We start from the raw sequence: 7,762 nt of genomic DNA, 5'->3' as shown, positions 1-7,762 counted from the left end.
CCGAAGAAGAAGACCGACACTTCCTCTCGTTTCTGTCCAGATTTGAGCTTGCTGGAGATGGCAATCTGACCGGAATTCCGTCGGAATCTCACCTGAGAAGACGATCTCTCTCTCTCTCTTTCTCTCTCTCTCTCTCTCTCTCTCTGCTCAGACAAAAAATGAATTTTCTCCCCTTGATTTTTCAATTTTTTATATATATGTATATATCAAATAAAGGTTGATAACGGCACCCCCACTTGATGAGCGCGCGAACTTGGCTCGGCTTTGAATAGGCTGATTCACCCCCCTTTTTCCTTTATATATACATGATACATTTACCTCCTTTTTCCCACGGACAACCCCCTTTTCAGATGTTTCACCCCCTTCCGGTCTGCATTGCGCTCACTCTTGGCCTGTTCACTGAGCAAACGTGCTCGGATCTCGACGAAATTTTACGGAGACCTATGAGAGACCTTAAGCTACCCCAGGGTTCAATTTGGGACCCCGGCTCACTGATTTGATGAGGCTTCGCACAAGCGACGCGAACTCGGGTTCGGTCAAAATGGGGTGTCTACATGCATACACTGTATAAACAACTTATAAACACTCCAAACAACTGTTTACCCTACACAAACCACTTGTAAATACTCTAAACCACCGCTTACACTGTATAAACAACTTATAAACACTCTAAACCACAGCTTACCCTATATGAACCACTTGTAAAAACTCTAAACCACTGCTTACCCATATATAAACCACTTACAAATACTATAAACCCCGCTTACATTGTTTAAACAACTTATAAACACTCTAAACCAATGTTAAGCCAATATAAACCACTTATAAACATTATAAACCACTGTTAGGCTTATATAAACCACTTATAAACACTCTAAACTGCTGTTAGGCTTACATGAACCACTTATAAACACTCTAACCCAGTGCTTACACTGTATAAATAACTTATAAACACTCTAAACAACTGTTTACCCTATATAAACCACTTGTAAATACGCTAAACCACTGCTTACCTCTATATAAACCACTGCTTATACTGTATAAACAACTTATAAACACTCTAAACCACTGTTAAGCCTATACAAACCAGTTATAAACAATCTAAACCACTGTTAGGCTTATATAAACAACTTATAAACACTCTAAACTATTGTTTACCATATATTATATACTTATAAATTCTCTTAACCACTGCTAGGCTTATATAAAATACTTATGAATACTCTAAACCACTGTTTACCCTATATAAACCACTTGTAAACACTCTAAACCACGACTTATCCTTTACCACTTATAAACATATAAACTACTGTTTATTCTGTAAAAACAACTTATAAACACTCTAAAACATTGATAAGCCTATATAAACCACTTATAAACACTCTAAACAACTGCTAGGCTTCTATAAATTATTATTTACCCTATATAAACCACTTGTAAACACTCTAAACCACTGCTTACAGTATATAAACCACTTATAAACACTATAAACTACTTCTTACCCTGTATAAACCATGTATAAACACTCTAAACCACTGATAAGCCTATATAAACCACTTATAAACACTCTAAACCACTGATAGGCTTAGATAAACCATTGTTTACCCTATATAAACCAGTTGTAAACACTCTAAACCACTGATAAGCCTATATAAACCACTTATAAACACTATAAACTACTGTTTACCATGTATAAATCACTTATAAACACTTTAAACCATTGTTAATCCTTATAAACCAATTATAAACACTCTAAACCACTGGTAAGCCTTAATAAACCACTACTTAGGATTATAAACCACTACTGAGGATTCTTAAAGCTATATAAACCACTTATAAACACCCACTTAGTGGCCTTCAGTAGTGGTTTATCGTAGTGAAATAGTGGTTTAACTTAAGAAATTAGTGGTTTACAGTAAAATAACAATGATTATAGTGTTTAAAGTAATTTAAATATGATTAAATTGTGATTGAAGGCTTTGTACAATGGAAGACAATAGTTTAACATGGAGAACTTTCATTCAAGTTTGTAAACATGCCTTATAATGGAAAGAGAAGGGAGAGGGCTAGAAATACACACTTTGCCATTGAATGGAGGCTTTGTGCAATAGATTGGTGGTTTGTAGTGAAGATTTTTACGATTTCAGAATCCGATAACGTTTTTTTGCAATAATTGTTGCAAATGGAGGCGTTGTGCAATGCAAGGAAGGGTTTGACATCTAAATATGAGATTTTCAGCAATAGAATGGAGCTTTTAGCATCTAGCAATGGAGGTTTTTGGGTTTCAAAAATGGAGGTTTTTGGGTTTTTCAGACGTACGTTTTCTTTTGGTAGGTGGGAGGAAGAAGAAGAAGAGGGAAAAAGTTGGGTTTTGGGATTTCTATTGTAAATGTAATCATTTCAAAAAAGGTGATTTGAGAGAGAGAGAGAGAGAGAGAGAGAGAGAGAGAGAGAGTCAAGGGCATTTTAGTCATATGGACTCTTGATTGGTGATTTAGAAAATACCCCTCTTGACACGTCATAGTCAGTAGAAAGCCCATTTATTTGGTCATTTTCCCTAATTTAAAATACCCAAAAATACCCCAATACGAAAAATCATTTTTCGGGGCAGGGGCTTTTCCGCCCCTCTTGTGTTTTATTTAATTAGGGATTTTTAAAGAAAGCCTATAAATACATCTCTTGGGAGTTAATTAAAACCCTAAACACGTTTCTACAGCTCTAAGAGAAGATTCTCGTGTGGAAAAAGAAGAAAACCAAGTTTCGGAATTAGAGAGTGAGGATCAAGGTAAGAACTACGTTCTTTATTGATTTATGTTATTCGAAACCTTAAAACAAAAACTCTTTAATCTTAAAAAGATGAAAGCGAAGGTTTGATTTCATTCTTCTTCTTCAAAAGCTAAACTTGATTCAAATTCTCTGCCAAATTACCTTCTCTACAGCCCAAATAATCATTTAAGTAGAAATGGAACAACCCTCCAGCCATAGGTGCATTTCGAAAAGGCTTGAACAACATTTCCTAGCTTGACAACACAAGTTCCAAGAGAAAAGGGAGATGAAAACTACATTACTTTGACAAACTTATAAGGCTATTTAACTAAACCTAATGGGGGTTATTTGGGACTTGATAAAGCATAAAAGGAGCTTCAAAATTAACTTAAATCGTAGCAAAAAACGTTTAGAATAATGGGCTGGACAGCAGGCAAAAAGAAACAAAAAACTGCTGAAATTCGTATGTTGCAGGCAGCTTCAAGCCTTCTTAGAAAAATGGCAATAACTCCCACCACAGAACTCCAATTTGCGAATCATTTATTGCGTTTGAAAGTACACTCAGAGATCTTTCCAACCATATATGGCTTGCTATTTTTAAAGCTATGAGTAAATTCAGGTTCGACCCTCAAAATTCCCCAAAATCATGGAGTGCAAACTGTTTTTGAACCTTTAAGCTTGGGGACTAGGCTTGGTGGGCCTAGTGGACTCGGTTTGAGCATCCATCTGAGATAGCTAAGGCGTCAATACATCAAAGCATCCTTTTAAGAATCCATGCCTTAACAATCTTATTTACTTATAGAGAATCAAAGAGAAATATCAATAATAACAGAAGCAAATGCAAGTCCAAGAAACCTAAACACATTATTTCTTCTTAGGGAAGTGATATATTCACCCAATCTTGTTCCTTGAGCTAGTCCTCTCTAGTGTATTTATGACTGCTTTTTTACATTAGAAAGGAGTGGCCTAAGGAAGAAAAGCGGTGAATATATCATTTCCCGTCTGCTTATTCTATTCATATAACTACAGGACGACCATAGAGAGAAAAAAAAGAGATTGACAGGAACTTCTAGTCTTCTGCTTGCTCATTCCCAAAATTAATATATCTTTTGGGCACTAGGCGAAGAGCATTTTTCTTGTTCATTGTAAAACCAGGTGCTTCAGTCACATCAATATCTTTGTTGTTCATCCCAGCCGGCAATTCCCAGTTGAAGAAGAAGAGAAGGTTTGCAAGAACAAGCTCCACAACTAATGTTCCCATATAAATTCCAGGGCAACCTCTTCGACCTCCCCCAAATGGTATGAAACCAAAATCTTGCCCTTTGTAATCCACCGAGGTATTAAAAAATCTTTGAGGGAAGAAATCTTCAGGGCTCTCCCATGAATCGAGGTCTCTTCCGATAGCCATTGCATTTACAATCACCATAGTTTTCGGCAAAATGTCGTACCCATCAATTCTACAATGCTGCATTGATTCTCTGGGAATAAGCAATGGACCTGGAGGGTGTAACCTCATTGTTTCCTTCACCACTGACTTGAGATATATAAGTTGGGGAAGAAAGCTTTCATCCACTTTATTTTTCCTTCCAACTATCCTTCTAACTTCATCTTGTGCTATCTTCATTGTTCTTGGATTCCTTATAAGCTCTGTCATCACACATGTTGCTGTTGCGGATATTGTGTCCATCCCTGCAACCAAAATATTCTGTGGCACGTATAATTAGATCTCTGTTAGAGATATTAACTTTAGCTCATGGAGGAAACAAGCATACAGAAATGATGATGATCATTGAGTTGTTTGAATGCTAAATTACAAAGCTGAAGATGAACATTTCATTAACGTAGATGATGATCAAAGTGACGAAGATTAGAAGTTTTTTATGTTTTAGAATTTCAGGAAATCGTAAATCAAAATCAATATTCATGCTTTGTGGAAATTCTTTGTAGACTTCCCACATACCACGTGCATCAGGCTAAGTCCGGGTGGGATTCGAACACTCATCTCCGAGGAGCAAACCCGCGACTTTATGCCGAAGAGCCAGCACCCGCTTGGGCTGGCTAGAATATCAAAAAAGTTAATGTGGATTTCCTATGATGCTGCTTAAGCACGGTTCGGTTGTTGCATTTTCTAATGGATTCCACTAGAAAGTAGCGCTTTTAGTCTAAAAGATAGAAATCTGGACGTTTTCTTGTGCCACTTTAGTGCCTTGAGAAAATGACTTGGAAGGAAGGTCAGCGGGCATTGAGAGAAAGTTAGGCACATTTTCTAGCTTTTAAAATACTGCTGTGAGTGGAGGATTTTGAGCTTGGGAAAAGAAAAATAACTTTTGGGCTTTGATTCCTTTTCTTGACAAAAAAACTATTCAATTTCCATTTCAACAACTTTTTTGGTCTTGGATTCCTTTCCTTTTCTTGTCAACAAAACCATCTTTTTTCAATAACTTTTCATTTTCATTTTCTTTCTTTACTTTTCTTTGTTTCCACACAATTTTACTTTCTTTTCCTACAAACAACTGAACACATTCTAAATTAAAATCTTAAAAAATTAAAAACTTCTACAGGACGCTTAAAGGACTCATTGGGACTACAACAATATATTTAATGTATTTAGCTATTTTAGGAGAGTCTTAAGTATATAAGTGGATTTGTTTGTGTAGAGATTGTATGCATAGATAGAAGCTTCAAGGGTAAAGGTTGAAGGGGAAATAGCATTGCTCTTGTATGTTGTTTAGAGATACAGGAAAGTCCTCTTTTTTTTATTACATTTGTAATTTTAGTGCGGCTTTACACGGGCCCTTTGGCCGTGTATCTCCCAAGCTCCCTTACCTTGGTCTTATGATCACAACACTACATAATCAATTCAACCAATTGGGGCCAGACCTCCTCTTCCTTGAATTCTACACTCTTCTCTTGTTTTCCCGTACAAGAGCACTTACCATTCCTAACTCACACTCCCAATGAAATATTCCTTTGTATATTATGTTCTCTAAAGGTCTCTCTTTCTATCTCTCTCCCTCTCTCCCTCTCTCTCTTTGTCCTAATAAAACTGAAAAACTACAAGAAAAATCCTATGTGATGGGAAAAACAAGAAATGAAACTGCATCAATCCAGCAACTACTTAAGTTAACGTACAATGGATACTAAATTTTTTTTGACAAATGTGGAAAGCATGAATTTTTCTCCTTAATTGTTTTTTAAATTTTTGTATCCCTTGGAAAATATAATGTTTTATTTTGACTATGAGAACTGCCGAGGCTAAATTTCTTGTTGGAAAAAATCATTAGTTTAGAAAATATCGAAGGACAATTGGCAAAAAAAGTTTCAAAATATTACACTAGCCATTTAATAATCTTACTAACTAAGTGCGAAATATCTTAGAGATTAAGGCCATGTTCATTTCAGATTGTGACAACCGATTGTGAGCCCCCAATGTTAAGGGCCTGAGTGGGAGCCCTCCCAGGTATGGGATTGGGTGGGACCCAGCCTGGCATGGACATGTTTAAAGGCCTTGCCTAACGCGTTCCATCAAGTCTAGAGCTTTTGGCGGTATGTTACCTAACATTTGGTATCAGAGCAGCCATCACGCCTCGAGTTTGAGAAACGGAAGGGGCGACCTGTGGAGAGGACTACTTGGAAAGGGCTACATGGTAAAAAGCATGAGTGAAAGCCACTAGAGAGAATTTGCCACAGAGTGGGTGCCGAGGAAGGGACGACATGTGGAAAGGGCTATCTAGAAACTAGCCAGAGTGAGAGCTGTTACAGAGTAGGCCGCTGAGGACGGTGGATGCGGAAGTGTGGTGGTATGTTACGTTCCTGAGTGGGAGCCCACCTAGGTATGGGACTGGGTGGGACCCAGCCTAGTATGAGAGAAGTTTTTAAAGGGCCTTGACTAAAGTGTTGCATCAGCTCTGGAGCAATTGTCGTATTCGTAAGGTACCTAACACCCTACAAATTGTTGGCTCAAAATTACATTTAAGTTTGAGCCAATAATTGGTTGGGAACTCACATTCGATTATCAGAATCTGAGACGAACAAGGCCCAAGGAATTTTAGTCAAAAGTCAATTAATAGAACAAGTGGATTACAATGAGGACTCCCTTGACATGATCTTTAGTAAGAAGCAGATCCTTCTGAACTCGGAGCAAGACATCAATAAAGTCTTCTTGCTCCGGTCTTTCCCTCTTGTGGCAAGGTGCTCCTCAATAGCCTGCTCGAAGAAAGTATCCAAATCCATGAAATTCTTCTCAATCTTGGCTTGTTGCCCAGTAACCACATCAATCCACCACATCCATGGCAATAAATCAGCCACCATGAAACCAGTCAACAAAGTCATTCCATCTTCAAGAACTCGAAGAATTCTTTCCGAACTCTTACCAAAAGCAGTCTTACAAATTATGCTGTTGGTGAGAGAAGGGAGCACTGCACTTAGATTTGCAGGGTCTGAGGATGAAGATTGAGATATGCATTGGATCATTTTCTCTATCTCTTCTTCCCTCACTAATCCAAATGATTGGACTCTCTTAGGGCTAAGTAGCTCAAGAACGCAGATTTTTCTCATCTCCTTCCAATTGTAGCCATATGGGGCAAAAGCCATGTCTAAGAAATTGTAAGATAATTTCTGTTGAGAGGCGAAGGCGGGCTTGTTGCAGAATTCATGATCGTGAGATTTCAAGACCTCTTTTGCCATTCTGGCAGAGGAAACAACCAGCGTTGGAACGCGGCCGAGTTGAAGGTGCATGAGGGGGCCATATTCTTTGGAGAGTGACCAGAGGGATCGGTGGGGCAACTCACCGAGTCGGTGTAAGTTTCCAAGGATGGGAAGGGGAGAGGGGCCTGGAGGAAGATTATAAGGTCTTGCTCTTTTCTTCATGAAAATGAGAATTAAGAGAGGAAGCAGAGGAAGGATCGGCAGAAGAAAAGAAATCCAGCCGGATAAAGCATAGAGAGCCATAGGAAAAAGAGCTAGATAGTATTGTAGTTAGATTGGGGTTGGGTTT

General features: G+C 38.1%; 1 pseudogene across 1 annotated transcript; it reads right to left on the bottom strand.

Annotated features, from left to right (window-relative positions):
• Positions 1-3,575: 3,575 nt before the first annotated feature.
• LOC143856773 (cytochrome P450 71B35-like) lies at positions 3,576-7,762 on the bottom strand (annotated as a pseudogene). Its single transcript, XR_013238348.1, has 2 exons — positions 6,851-7,762; positions 3,576-4,471 (listed from the first exon to the last, which is right to left on the bottom strand). The product of XR_013238348.1 is annotated as a cytochrome P450 71B35-like (transcript).

This window comes from Tasmannia lanceolata, unplaced genomic scaffold, assembly GCF_043159265.1.
Source record: "Tasmannia lanceolata isolate RefF3 unplaced genomic scaffold, GAP_Taslan_0.1 ptg000023l, whole genome shotgun sequence".
In the NCBI taxonomy this organism is placed as follows: domain Eukaryota; kingdom Viridiplantae; phylum Streptophyta; class Magnoliopsida; order Canellales; family Winteraceae; genus Tasmannia; species Tasmannia lanceolata.
The sequence above is the reverse complement of the archived record's forward strand: the minus strand, read 5'-3'. Positions and strand labels throughout refer to the sequence as shown.